The 13689-nt window shown below is 38.2% G+C and overlaps 1 protein-coding gene across 16 annotated transcripts in view; it reads left to right on the top strand.

Annotated features, from left to right (window-relative positions):
- TENM1 (teneurin transmembrane protein 1) overlaps window positions 1-13689 on the top strand; it is a 926028-nt gene that overhangs the window by 597689 nt on the left and 314650 nt on the right. Inside the window, exon 1 of one of the 16 annotated variants that reach the window (XM_064159471.1) lies at window positions 12944-12997. The exons of the other annotated variants lie outside the window; for them this stretch is intronic. The gene's annotated coding sequence lies outside the window, so the exon portion shown is untranslated. Of the gene's footprint in view, window positions 1-12943; window positions 12998-13689 lie in introns of those variants that run through there. 16 annotated transcript variants of the gene reach the window in all.

The following is a 13689-nucleotide window of genomic DNA, read 5'->3' on the forward strand; positions in this document are numbered from 1 at the left end:
GCTCTTTTCCTTCTAAGGTGAGTGAAACAGTTCACTTACCAATAGGGCTAAAGCTTTGTCTGTTCTGTGGCTTGATCGTGAAGCTTCTATTTTGAATTGAACTTATTTCCATTTTCTCTTGAGCTGAAGGAAAGTAAAAAATTATTATAACAGTTAGATTTATCATCTGGGAATGAGAATGTGACTTTTTTTTTTTCTTTTTTGAGAGCTGAGGTGTAGAAGGCTTACATATTTTCTGTTCTGAATGTGAAAATTATTTACACAGAGTGTATTGCTCGAGTTCCATTGCTATGCTATGGAATGGAGTATCTTCCAGAGACCCATTATGTATGAGCTACGTAACTCTTATGACTTCTAGACTTAAAACATCTAGAAATGCCAGATGTATGGAAATAGAGTGATACTAGTAGATGTCTTTTATATAGACACACATGGTGTTACACTAAAGTGAGACCATAAGCTCAACTTGATAGAAGTAGTCAAGGTCCAAGAAATTAAATAAAGAGTGATTTTTATATTGCAGGTCTCAGAAGATGAATGCTAGGACATAGATATCTGTGTTGCTGATTTAAATCTTTGTCTTGTTTCAGTGTCCAGAACTGCTCACAGACATATGACTGTATTTGTCTTTTATCATTAGTCATTATTACCATGCCATAAATCAAGCTAGTACAAATGGGACTCTTGAAGTGTTAATCATTCTGGTCTCATTTTTAATGAGTAACTGTTGATATTTCAAAAAGCATCATTGTGTAGGATGCTAAATGTGCTGTCTCTATTCTTATCAGATGAAAACAAGGTAAACTGTCCTGTTTAAAAGGAATTACTGAAGGTCAAATATAGTAAGTCTTTATTGTCTGCTTCTCCTCCACAAGTGCTTTTGCTTATAGATAAGTAAAGGAGATGAAATCTTTCTAGTATGGACTTAGAATAATAAGGAAAACAACCAAGCAAAAGCATGAGCAAATGTTCACAAGCTTTTATTTCATTGTAAAAAATGTTGTGTGTGTGCAAGATATTTACAAGATGAGCTAATACCTGGGGATAATGACCAAGAATACAGCTGCCTAGAGATGTCTGCCGCCCTTAGTAGAACCTAAATGTTTTGAACCATTTCTGCATAACTGATAGGGCACTGATGCTCTCTAGCAAAGTGCTGGTATATGAAGTACACACCATTCTAGCATGATGTGAAGGACTTCAGAACATGAGAAGCAGCAGTAAATCAAAACTATGACTCTTCATATTTTAATGATGTTTTTACTTTATTGATTGGAAATGCAGTGTAAATAAGCATCACACATTTTAGGTTAGCGGATCTTTTTCTCTGCTCATCATCTTGCTGATCAATGGTCTGATTTAGGAATAATAAAATATGCTTCTGACATCTGTTTGAAATAGATTGCTTAAATAGTGTGTGTTCAGCTTTTTTGTTTTGCTTTGCCTTTTTAATAGTGGGGATTACCGCACACCTAAGGGATAAGTGTAGAGCTGTAGATTAAATCAGAAATGCAATGTAAATGCATCAAAACTTTCTGCAAGCATAAGCACCATATCAGTGAAAACTATTGCATTAGAAGAATATTAAGGACTTGGCTTGTACTCCTAAATAAAGCTATTGAGAGCCCAATCATTTGTGTGAGAGCATGACTGTGGGACCAGGGTACCCTCAGTTGTTTTTCTTTCCAGACAGAACTGAGTATTAAATTAGGTAGATTTTTTTTTTTTTTTTTTTTTATGTCTTCACTTTTCTCTTTGTGAAAATGAAGATGATAAGTTTCTGGAGGAAATCAAGGCTGGCTGTTTAGGAGGCGTTAACTGCTTTTCAAAATTGAAACTAGCATCATTCTCAAAAGGAAAAATCCTGACCAAGTAGCACTCCTCTGTTGCATCTTAAAATACAATATGAAAAACCTCTGTGGCTTTTTCTTCTAAGAGTTGTAAGCTACTTTATGAAAACAAGGACAATAACAGAGGAGATTGAAGGAGTGGAAATCATGGAATGCAATCAAAGAGAAAGTGTTCTTAGAGTGTTTCTGTTTGGTGTCCATCTGCAGAGACTCCTACCTATTTCTTTTAATGTGATAATGTGATACCAGAGAAAAGCTTAGGGTTCAAGGGTGCAAGTAGTGAATCATTTAGGGAAGATCTGGGGAGAAACGGGAAGTGAAAAATAAATTGAAAAGGAGGAAAATGAGCTGCATTAGTAGGCCTTTGAAAAACTGAATATGCTGAAGGTGATTTGACAGTGGTACAGAAAGAAGAGGTGAGGTGGAGCAGAGAGTGAAGCTGCGGATGACACAGTAGAAAAGGCAGAAGGATTTGCTGAGGTGTTCCGGGTAGGCTGCAGAAGGCAGATGCATGCTGCATGCTCGCTGATACAAAAAAGTGCTTCTGGCAGATCTGTGCAGTTACAAATTGTCCTTTGCTGATGTAATCGAACACTGAACTTCTTGTTCGAATGTTTCTAGCAACATGTCCATGCTCTTCCACTAACTTGTGTGAAGTTACAGCACGGTCCTCTGTAATTAACTGTTGGTATATTTTCTGTTTATGTGAAATCTCATGGGACAGTTCATAGAAACAGGATTGGCAAAAACCTACCCTTGACAGCTTTTCTGGAGATAACATGGAATTTGATGTCCATTTATCAAGCCAGAGGAATTCACTGTTGATTTGAGTTGGTTGTTCTCTTCTTTAGATGGTTTTGCTTTCTCTTGCATTTTTCACTTGCATTTAGGTGTCACTAATTTCTGTAGTGGTACTGAGAATGCTAGGAAACTTGAAGCCAGAAAGGAAAGTGGAAGGTTTTGGGGGTTTTCCTTCTTTTGTTCACTGGAATATCATTAGTGTATATATGTGTACATAAGTATTTTGTTAAAAAACTTTTGATAACTTTAGATCTAGGATGTAGGCAGTTAAGTATTGTCAGTTTTCTGCTAGAAAGGAAAGCAGTCTCCTTGGATAGGAAAGAAAGGCCATTGATGGCTCACCTGTGTGCTCTGTGGATCAGGTTGTCCACAATTTCACGAGTCTCTCCCATTAGAGTGAAAATTGTATAGGAGTGTTGGACCACCCTCATTGTATCTTTCCTAGCCTTGACGACTGAAGTTGCTGTGGTTTCCAAGAGGAAGCTATGACTTGATGTGTACAGGGTTTTGTTTCTTTTAAGTGAAATATGACCTGCTGAACAGATTTCATGTGAAGAGCACAGGAGAGCTGAAGGAGGACAGCAAATCTGTTGCTGACTTTCTACATTATTATTTGGAACATGAATTCATGACTGATGATACTACTCAGAAAAAAAAATTATTAATGGGAATCTTATGAGTGACAAAGTTTGACATAGATTAGAATTTGAAGCAAGGGTTGTTTTTGTTTGTTGTTTGTTTTTTTTCAAAATAGAGCCATACTTGAGTAAGCTTTTTATCTACTATAAACTGATACCCAGAAACTACTTAAATATTCATTTCCTACACTGAGGATGAGTGAGATCAATTCAAGGCTATCATGCCCTGAATTTGAAGACAACTTGTTGTAATTAAGAAATAAACCTCAAAGTTGTTCTCTTGATTTTTCTTTGATGCCTTGCCTGGGGGTCAGAAATTTGTTCTTGATGCCTGCTGTCTACAGGCACTGGAAGGCTTGAATAGCATCGTGCCTATTAACAGGAGTTGTTTGTTTGTATTTGTGCAAAATTCCTCTCCAAAGCTAATTTAGTGTTCCAGCATGAAAGGGCTGTGGGATTACAAGACTGTTAATAGATGAGAAGATGACTATATGTACCATGAAGATGATTATGGTTACAGAAAACTTGTATTAAAATTGCTTTGGGACACAATTGTAGAGTATGGAAACTTTTAAAAGGTTATTTCTTTAAGCTGTTAACAAAACTTGTCTTCTGTTATGGTTTCAGCTCCTAGGGACAGAAACTTTAGCATGGTATCAGCTTTGTCTGCAGAATAAAACAGGAGCCCTTCTCCTAATCATCATCCTGGGAGCTGAACTTCCTGCTAAATTTGAGTGAAAATGCATGGTTCATTACTGATGGGAACACAGAACTGTCTCTACCACAGTGATTCCAGTAGAGCTCTCTGCTAAATAGCACTTACTAAAACTATGACCATTTAAAGGAATTACTGATTTAGCCCCTTTAACTGTTTTTATGCCTTTCCGTAGGTGAGATATTAAAAAAGGTGTATATTAAAAAAGAAGGGCAGAAAAGGACACTGAATCAGCAAGATTATGCTTCTGGGGAAACAAACAGCTAGATTTGAACAGCAGATGAGATGTATAGACCTAAGGGAAAATGATAACAGAATTAGTAGAAATACAGATTTATTGTTTCCTGCTTCTGAAATAACTCCTCTGTTTGGGGGAACATGTAGGTGATACTCCCCGAAGTGTTATTTGTGTCCAATTTCTGATCATTCCCAGATTGTATCCAAATGAACCAGCACTGGTTTATCTACCTTTGATTCTTGGTCATAGAAGTCTGAGAGATGTTCCACTTACCTCTGAAGGAGCTTTGCCCTCTTTCCAGAATACAAAATTGTTTTTCCTTCCTGAGTGCCTCTTTCTCCTTTCCAGTTAGAATCACAGAATCAGTCAGGATTGGAAGGGATCAAAAGGATCAGCCAGTTCCAGCCCCCTGCTATGGGGCAGTGAGTTCTTTATCTATCTAGCGGTCAACCCATGTTTCACCAGCTTAGAGACCAGGATATGGTGTGGGACAGTGTCAGAGGCTTTGCTCATGTCCAGGTTAATGATATCAGTTGCTTGCCTTTCATCTATTAATGTTGTGGCCTGTTCACATAAGGCCACCAGGTTTGTCAGGCAGGATTTGCTCTTGATGAAGCTATGCTGATTGTACCCAATCACCTCTTCACTATTCTCCTGTCTCAGTAGTGCCTCCAGGAGGATCAGTTCTTCACTCTTCCCACATGCTGACCAGTGCTGTTTATGAAGATCCATAAAGCACTGTTATGTGGGTACCTAGCAGTGATAGAGTAAAATAGGTGGGAAAAAGAGAGGCAGAATTTTCTAGCAGAACAGGGACAGATTAAGAAGTTGCTGGTCAGTAAAGCATCATGAAATGCCTGTTGCACATCCATATGTACATAACTGTTCACTGCTTAGATTTTTTAATCCCTCTAGGTTGTCAAAACAGTCCATGATTTGCCTGTTACATTAAGTCTTTGTTTATAAAGAGAGCAAAAGAGAAGTCTGTGTTGCCAAGCAGGTATGTAGTTCTGCCTTTTTCGTTTGTTTGTTTTGAATTAAGAGTAAAAGACTAATGATACATCTCTTTTAATTCTTTCTCCTGCCATTTCCTGAACAGTTTAGATGAAGTTCCTGGCTTCAGGCAAACAGTTTAGCAGTTATACATGAGCAAGGGATGATTTCAGGGTCAGAAATAGGATTTTCCATACCAGATCAAAAAGGAAGAGGTGATCTTGTTCAGTATTGTGTTTCTAGTTACCCATCAGTGATGACTAAGTCATGAACAGGGAATGTTGCTTTGACTTAGATACTTTACAGGTGACAGTAGAGATGGTGGCAGACCCAGGAAGGCTCAGTTTAAGATACAGGTCCTGTTCTCCATATACCTCTAATGTGAGCGAAACTCTGTTTTTAGAGTGCAAATACGTATATTTGGACAATGTACCTCTAAATAAATGAGCATTTATTTAAATTATCATCTAAGGACAGATATCATTAGCCACAGAATATAATTCCCCTAGAGAAGAGAGCTTTTAAGTTAGTGGCATTTGAGATGCCAATTGTCAGTTTGAATTCTGGATATTGTGGACTTTCTGGAAATGAATCTCACTGAAATAGTAAATTACAGTCAGTTCATTCTTCCTTTTCAGTCATGTAGACAAAAGAATTTCAAGGGATGTCAGATAAAATGGTTTCCATAGTAAACTGTTCTAAGTTGTTTGTAGAATGAATGAAAGGAACTCAGCAACAAGTTGTTCTGATTATTAAAAAAAAAAAAAAGGCTTGGAGTTTGGTTGCTACACAACAGTTTTGCCTTTTCTTTAAGTTGCCTCATGGAACTGAAGGTATGATTTATAATGATAAGGTGACTGACTGAGATTTAAAGCCCCTTTTCAACAAATTTTTAAGGCAAGCCTGTCTTATCTGCATAGTTCTTGAGGCAATGGACTTCCAGTCTGTTATTCATACTTGTGAGAATGTTGCTGTATTTTTCAAGTTTGGATAAGAGGAAAACTAAGTATTTGTAGCCTTCAGTCACAGAGTAGTAACATGTCTGGGAGATACACTAAGCAAATAGCCAGCAATTTCTGCAGGCTTCAGTTGGTTTGTTATGTGATGTGCAAGACACTGCAACTTGTAGTTCTCACATCTCTATAAATACACAAACAAAATTATTTCTAATTAACTGTCATTAGAAATATGCCAGAAACCTTGTGCTTTGTGTTTTGACACTGACACAACTGTAAATGCTTTTCTTCCACTCCAAACATAGGAAGGACTCAGCAGGAAGTGCTGGCTGCATACCTGTGCCATCATCAACAGAATTCGCTGCTGTTTCTGGACATATTATTTTTACTCTTTATGAAATTATTTGTGTAGTAAATTCTAAAAGGGCTACATTTCCAGTTCTCTTGTTTTAAGTATTGCTGGGATTTGCAGTTCTGAGGTTTGCCCAGCTACCTCTGCCTACCATTTACAAGAAATGCTTCATTATTGGTGATCCGTCCTTCTGGCATTACTGTTAGCACTTGCAAATCTCGTAGATAGGATTCCTTTTCCTTTTGCTACTTGTAAGAGAACTGTTGCTTTGTTAACATCAATATTTTGTGTTTCCATCTGTGACAACTTTGATAAGCTCAATGTTCATTATAAATGCTAATGAGCTGTTGGAGTGCTCAGAATTCCAATTGAATGGCAATCGTTATTGTGTGCAAGTATTTATGGAAAGGCTAAGGCACCAAGAGGTTAATGGGAACTAGGCACCTGTGGGCCTCAAAAATAAACTATTTTTAAATGTCTTGCTTAGGAATTTGAGAGAAGTCAGGGAAAGGCTTCAAATATAATTCATGCCTTTTTAGTCGTGGGCTAACTTTCCTATTAGCAGAAAGGTATCCCAGTGGAGGACTAAGGAGGTCTGTAACACTGCTTTCTTGTTCCTTCTCATATGTAAAGTTTGTATTTCAGTATTCAGACAGCATATCCATAGGCACTAAGTATACTGCTATTAAGTAATGAAAATTAGTGATCATAAAAGGAAACCGTGTGTACTTCGATGTGCTTAATCTGAGTGATATAGTTGGCATTGGCACTGGATCTAGTGCAGTATTACTTGGAAATGATGGATATGTTGCTTTTACAACAACATAACAGCTGAAGTGATTTTTCAGCATCATTTGGAGATGGACAGAGAATTTATTTTCAGTTGTCATAATATTCCACTTCAAAATAAATGTACCACCCAACAATGATAAATGTAATTTGTACTCTCTTTTTGAATTGACTTGGTATTATTTTTATATATTGCTCGTGCTCTAAGTTCCATCATAGAAATGAACTTTTACTTGCTTTCTACTTTGCCTGTTAGTTTGGGTGAACTTCTGTGTTGTACAACACAGCTTGTTGTTTATTAAGTACAGTCTATAAGAATACCTAATGCCAAATTATATTTGGTGCCTGATTTCTAATAGTGTATTTTGTGCTTTACTGAGTTACAGTATCACTAAGAAGCATTGGCTGTAAATCAGTGAACATTAGAAAAAATCTAGAGACTTTAGTTTTAGGCTTTATAGGTACTCAAGGTATTTGCCTGGTATCCTTCCAAATTGAGGCTTGGCAAACTTTCACAGAAGATACTTAGGACTAACACAAGTCATCAAATGTCTGACAATTCCTTCTTTCAGACCACAGTGATAACTTTTTAGTGACACTTTGTTAACTTGTCCTGCAGACCCTAGAGAGCCTAGTGTAATGGTTGCTTTGAAAGTCAGCTATCAGGCTTTACAGCACTTCATGTTTAGGAAAAATAGTCAAGGTTGTCAAGGCTAAGAGTCAGAGAACAGCCTCACTGCAGTTATCTTGGCTAGCCTGGCAGGATGGAAGACAACTGCCATGAACAAGGGTATTTCATAAGAGAGTGTGTACACCTCTCCACACCAAATACCTGAGGATTCAGGAATTATTGGTTTCCTACAGCTTATGTATGTTTCTTACGACTTTCTTTTCCTCTGCTGTCTTCGCTATATAAGCTATAGTGATTAAGTGGTAGATATAACACAGTTTTAGGTGATTGGGAAGGAAGAAGTTCTTACCTTTACTGTTCAAACTTCATTTTTAGAGATAATCTAGTCTGTAGTCCTTTCTTTAGAGATAATCTAGTCTGTAGTCCATTCTGAGCCTCTTTTTACATCTATAAAGGCTTGAATTATAGAAAACCAGTGTTCTTCATGTGGGCTTTCATTCCCTTTTCCTGATTTTTATTAGAAAAAGAACGTAACATAGCAGACTACCTTGATGAAGACAAATTCACTTATTAGCCCTTTATTACCCCGTGTGTGTTAGAGCTGACACGTATGAACACGAATGCAATGGGATTGTGAGCTTCTATCCTAAATTTGTTAAAATAATACTAAAGATAGGTAAATATTTGGCTCTGTCTTCTGGTAGACTTTGGGTGGAGACAATGGCAGACTTCTAATCCGCAAAAGCCCTCCTGTGGAACTGTAAAAGGTAGTCTCAGTCTTTTATCAGCCTTTAATTTTTACATGATGCAGGTGACAATGACCCACATTCTCATTAGGCAGTTTGGTATAAACATTTCTCAGCTCATATGCCTTTCCATTTTGTGTGACAAGTAATGCTCTATTCCTACAAAGAGGTTGCTAGTACTTTCCTTCCTTGAGGTTGGTTTTGATTTTTGTTTTGTAAATTCAGTTAAAGACATATTCATTTCTGGGCCCCCCAGTTTAGGAGGGACATCAAAATGCTTGAGCGTGTCCAGAGAAGGGCGACGAGGCTGGGGAGAGGCCTTGAGCACAAGCCCTACGAGGAGAGGCTGAGGGAGCTGGGATTGTTTAGCCTGGAGAAGAGGAGGCTCAGGGATGACCTTATTGCTGTCTACAACTACCTGAAGGGTGGTTGTAGCCAGGAGGAGGTTGCTCTCTTCTCTCAGGTGGCCAGCGCCAGAACGAGAGGACACAGCCTCAGGCTGCTCCAGGGGAAATTTAGGCTGGAGGTGAGGAGAAAGTTCTTCACTGAGAGAGTCATTGGACACTGGAATGGGCTGCCCGGGGAGGTGGTGGAGTCGCCGTCCCTGGGGCTGTTCAAGGCAAGACTGGACGTGGCACTTGGTGCCATGGTCTGGCCTTGAGCTCTGTGGTAAAGGGTTGGACTTGATGATCTGTGAGGTCTCTTCCAATCCTAATAATACTGTGATACTGTAATACTGTAATTAACTTTGTTGTGAGCCTCCCTTTTTCACCCAGTGTTTGTTGTTTGTTTTTCACCTACACTGGAAACACTGAGTCTTGTGCAGTGTGTCATGGATATGTAGCTGCTAAGATTTTTAATTACTCTTTAGTCTACTATGACTGCTACAGCTGTAGTGGACCTCAGTGGCAGTTAGAGTTTGAATTTTAGTTCTGGAGTCAGGGATGACATTTGTGTGCTTTGATCTGATGAAAAGCAGATTCTCCAAAATGTACTTTCCTTAGATATTGCAAACAGTTGCTTTTGGTCTGTCCTTGTTTTCAGTTTTTGCTTTCTTAGCACTGGCTTGCATAGGAACTCCTTCCATATGGGTGTGAATAAACACATGCATATTTTAATTCAGAAGCAGGCCTATGCACACAGTGTGAAGGTATGGATGGGTTAGGATGGGCAGAGTTCTGAGCAACGTGATTGAGTTGAAGATGCCCACATTTACTGCAGGTCAGTGGGACTATCTGACTTCCAAATGTCTCTTATAACCCATTCTTGGGTGGTTGTTTTTTTTTAACAAGCTAATTTCATGTATTTTATGTCAAAGATGATGAAAAAAAAGATGGGTGGAACAACATTTTCAAAAACAAACCTGCAAAGTGGCAGCACAAACCCTATTTCATAACTATCATAATCTCTCAGTGTGAATAAAATATCCATAAATGACTAAATGAAATTCCAATGCTGTTTCTTACTGTTTGTGTAGAGCTCCCAAGGAGGACTGGAAACCTGGCAATGGTATTGTAACTGTTCCATGGATATATTTTCAGCTTTGTCTCGGAGCTCTGGTTAAGTGAAATGTCCAAAAATGCAAATTCAGTCTTGAATGGCTGAGTTTAAGTTGTATTTTATTTAATTTTATCTTTAAAATCAAGCTTATTGATGAATTGTAAATATGGTGCTGCATAAGACACTACTACTCTAGCAGCTTTAGAGAGACATTTAGAATTGTTTGCATTTTGAGAGGAAAATATTGTGACAGCTGTGCTTAAACATGTTTTATGTGCTTAGAACTTTTAAAGGCAGTTAAAGGGGTAAAAAAAAAGAACAACAAAGAGATGCCCTAAAATAGCATTTGGAAATTAGTTCAGAAGAAGCTGAGACATCTCTTTGAAGCTTTAAAGATGTAAATCAAATATTGCCCAAATAAGCTCAGGACTCTAAGTTTTGCCATAATTATTTGGGAATTCCAAATGTAATGGCTTTATTTTTCTAAGAGTAGGCAGTCCCTCTGTATGCAGACTTGTATACATGTGGGGCCTTCAAGCCTTTCAAGTGTTTGTGTATCAAGTGAATTGCTTTAAATTTACAATTTTAAGAGAACTCCAATTCACTGCCCACCCCTCATCCCCCAACTCCCATCTGCCAAAACATGCACCATTTAAATACCTTATCCTTTGCCAATATTTGCAGCTGTCCTTATAGTGGCAAACTGAGAGTAATTGATGATCATTTGTCTCTGATAAATGCCTCTTCCTTCTTTGGGGGAGAATGTCTCATTAATATAAACAGCAAAAATGTGCTTTGCTTACCATAAAATGATCAGTATTTCAGGACCATAAGCTAAAAGCTCTTTTTCTGCTGCTTCTGTGTTAGACTAAAACAAAAGCTGAAAACTATCTCCTGGTTGCTTTTTCTAAGTCTGTGTTGAAAACCAGTATCCCAGCTCATGTTTATGCAGAGACTCATGAAACCTGTATCATCCCTCCATAACTGGTGGGAAGACTTGGTAATTAATTCCCACATAGATTGTATGAATTCTTTCTTCCACTGGGCCCAAGAATCTGCTTTATCTGTTGGTTGTTTTTATGTTGTAGTTGGTTATGGGTTTTGGGTTTTTTTGGGGTGTGGGTGGGGTTTTTTTTGCATTGAAGTTTGTAATTTCACTTTGGATGGAAAGACCAGTGGTGAGTCTTGTGTGCTATCTAGAGAACTGGAATGAAGTGTCAGGTTTTGTTTAGTCACTAACATTTTCCTTCATGTTGTAGGGAACCATGGGAGGAAAAAAAAATTAAATTATGGGTTTTTTAATTCAGTGAGTACTAATCTGTCCTTTGCGTAGGGGTGTGTATGTATATATACACACACACATGTGTACATATATAGATGCTTGTTGGAAAGCATCCTGCATATGGGAACTTTGCTATGTTTATAATTTTTCTGGTATCCTTTTGAAATAGTATTAATTTCTTCTGTGGAGGATAAGGGCTGTGTACTGTGTATGACACTTGCTTAGCTTTTTGTAGGGTCACATGTAGAAACAAAAGAGCTAAATACAAGTTAACCACTTCTAAAAATTGTTTTTCTCTAAAGACAAAAGAAATAAGGGTGATTTCCCAAAGATTCTGTCTTTTCCACTATTATGGCTCATGTGCCAGATTGTCTTTCTATGATCCTTTTTTCATCATGAAAATACCCTCCAGCAGTCTTGAGTTTCTTCCTGTAGTCTCCAAGGCATCTTTGGTCTTTAGTTCTTTATCAGTCTCGGCCCTGTATTGCAAGATGTGACAGTAGTTTTTGTGGTTAGTCACAATGTATGTGCTTGACAGGCTGGCCAAAGAGAAGAGGTTTTAAGTACTCCACTACTTTCTCCCAGTGAGAAGACTGGTTAGATTTGTTTCATATCCAGTTTGGGACATCTGATTGAATTATTTAATATTTGCAGTTAGTTCTTATAGCAATATGTGTACTTTCCCTTGAGGGTATAACATCTTCATGATCAAGTGACCCTGAAGAGGAAAAAAAAAAAAGTGCATTTTTAAAACAAATTTGCACATGTGATAAACTAACAGTTTTACTGAGTGTCTTCATTTTTACTGGTTTAAGTTTTCAAGTTCTTTGTATGTGTTCCATCTTCAAACATCAATATGACACCAGTGATGTGTGTGGGTTGTTCCTAACTGATGTTATCCCTTGGGCAGTTTAAAGGCAAGCTTTTGGCTTTATCTTCCTAGGTAATTTTGTTTTCTTGTGGGTACCTCTGTTTTCAGTCTAGAAAAAAAAAAACCAACATCAACTTACTCTTTATTTACCGTTATTTGTAATGCACTTTATTTGATATAATAATGTTATTGAAGGCATGTTCTACATGCACTCACAGAGATGAAAAATTGATAGTTATCTGGATAATTATCAGTTAATGTAACTAGTTATTTGGCACATCTACAGGAGATGAGTGAATTCTTACTCCAGGTGAATTGACTGTTTTCATCCTCATTGCGGAAATGTGATCTTTATTCCTGCCACTTGTATGTAGTAGTCAGGTTTTGCCAGGTGTGTTTGAATGTCATATAGACACGTGCATCCTCTTACTGGCTCAAAGTCTTGCTGCAGTTGCAGATTAATGAAGTGAGAGGTCTTTAGCACTCAATTTAGGAAGAGTCAGTAATTAGTTAGGGCTATGATAAACTTGCCTAGTCTGAGTCAGTCTTCTATTGGGTTTCAAGCTCATAGTTTTCTTTGGACAATGGATGCACTTGAGATCCTGCTGTGCTCTTGCGTTTCCTGCACTATGAAGGTAGGAGGCTCAGTCAGGAGCAGGATGCATCATGAACTCCGTGGCTTGTTCTTAAGGCTGAGCTGCATGTAGGATCAGTCATCCAGATGAGATTGAGAGACTGACATGACCAGTGCTGGAATACTGAGGAGTAACTAGCAGCTGACTGGCACAAGTTCAGGTTTTAATGGAAAACTTGGTAAAATTTGGCATTTTGTGCTGTTACACCGTGTTTCCTAGCAAAAGCATAGCTTAGTTCCATTCTTCAGAGAATGGCAGCATTCTAAAGGTAATAAAGATTTTCAGAGAAGTAGAGGATCAAAAATTACTGTCGGACGTCTTGCAGCTGTACAGAAGCTTTATTGCCTTTCCTGATTGTTTACTCAGTGCAACAGCTCCCAAAATTTAGTGTATTAGCTTGAAGAGCTTCAGAGAAACTACCAAATGCTTTCTGGAATGCATGAGTTGCTGGCTGCAGAGCTGCAGAATGGGAGTACACAGCTGCCGCGCAGACAGTGTGCCAGTTCTGTTCGGCTTGCCTTTGTTCTCACTGGACTGTGTGATGGGGCAGGCTGCCCTTCTACTGTGGCATTTCTTACAATTACTTACTCAGATAACACCAGCCTGGGCATCAGCAATGTCAGGCTTGGGCTGGTTTGCTTTATGCCGAATTTTCTGGGAAGTCATTAAAGTGCATCTGTGTAGCCAGCTGC

The sequence above is a fragment of the Pogoniulus pusillus genome, chromosome 19 (genome assembly GCF_015220805.1).
Source record: "Pogoniulus pusillus isolate bPogPus1 chromosome 19, bPogPus1.pri, whole genome shotgun sequence".
NCBI lineage: Eukaryota > Metazoa > Chordata > Aves > Piciformes > Lybiidae > Pogoniulus > Pogoniulus pusillus.